Source organism: Orycteropus afer, unplaced genomic scaffold (assembly GCF_000298275.1).
Source record: "Orycteropus afer afer isolate SDZICR_OR568_19922 unplaced genomic scaffold, OryAfe1.0 scaffold00464, whole genome shotgun sequence".
Classification (NCBI taxonomy): Eukaryota; Metazoa; Chordata; class Mammalia; order Tubulidentata; family Orycteropodidae; genus Orycteropus; species Orycteropus afer.
The window spans coordinates 63,944-65,368 of record NW_006922051.1 but is presented as its reverse complement, the minus strand read 5'-3'; positions in this window follow the sequence as shown (position 1 = coordinate 65,368).

Genomic DNA, 1,425 nt, shown 5'->3' with positions numbered 1-1,425 from the left:
GAGAGCTGGGAATGAATAAGGAAGACCAAAGAAGAGTTGATGCTTTTGAGTTGTGGTGTTGGTGAAGAATGCTGAAAGTACCACGGACTGCTAAAAGAACTAACAGATCTGTCCTGGAGGAAGTGCAGCCAGAATACTCCTTGGAAGCAAGAATGGACAGACTATGTCTCACCTACTTTGGTCATGTTGTAAGAAGGGACCATTGCCTGGAGAAGGATGTCATACTTGGTAAAGCGGAGGGTCAAAGAAAAAGGGGAAGGCCCTCCAAAAGGTGGATTGACACAGTGGCTACAACGATGATCTCAGATTTAGCAGAGGCTGGTGCAGGACTGGGCTGTGTTTTGTTCTTTTGTACACAGGGTTGCACTGAGTCAGACACACCTTGACAACACCTAACAACAACAACATTGCTGTTGTGTCTCAGGGTAAAGAGGTGCCTGTCAGTTGCAGACAGGGTCCATGCTCACACAGGTGAGAGTAAGTCCAAACCAGAAATGTTCAAATTTAGTGGAATATCAGAATCACCTAGGGTGGTTAGCATAAAGAATCCCAAGCCCTACATACCCCTTCAAAATCAGAATCTGCCTGAATAGGGGAAGGAATCTGTATATTTTATAAGCTTCCCAGATGACAGTGATGTAGTTTAATTTTGGGCCACCTGACCTTGCATTAAAAATTATCTAAGGCTGCATTGTCAATATGATACCCAATAGCTACATATGGCTGTTTTAATTTAAATCAATTGGCATTAAATAAAATTGAATTTCCTCAGTTGCAGTAGCCATGTTCCAAGTGCTCAAGGTGGCCAGTGGCTACCATATTAGACAGTACAGATACAGAACATTTCCATCATTGCAGAAAGTTCAACTGATCTGAGTTAAATTAGCACCTCAGTTCAGTTTTTCCTCTATTATACTTTGTGCAAATTGAACCCTGAAAATGACTTTACTCAACCTATAGAATCCTAAGGTAAATATAGGGTGGCACCTTGGTCATGTATTTGGTCTTGTTGCTGGCTGCTATCTTGACTTGCCAAGCCATGTTCTACACACCTTCAACCACTAGATGTGGGTGGATTAGAAAACAAATTATAAGGGCATGTTTATAATCATTAAATTTCTCACCTAAAATTTGAAGATGATTGCTTCATTAGTTATGTTAATAATAGGAGAAACTGGATGTGGAGTATGCAGGAACTTTGTAATATTCTTGTAACTTGTATATCTAAAACTACTCTAAAAAAAAAAAACCTAAAAATGCATTAAAGTCCTAAATTTAAAGCTATAATTATAAAGCCTTGAAGAAAATATGAGAAAATTCTTCATGACTTTGACCTTGGAATGTTGATGATCTTGGATTGGAATAGGAAATGGTTTCTTAAATATGGCACCAAAAGCACAAACAGCAACAACAAAAATAAATAAA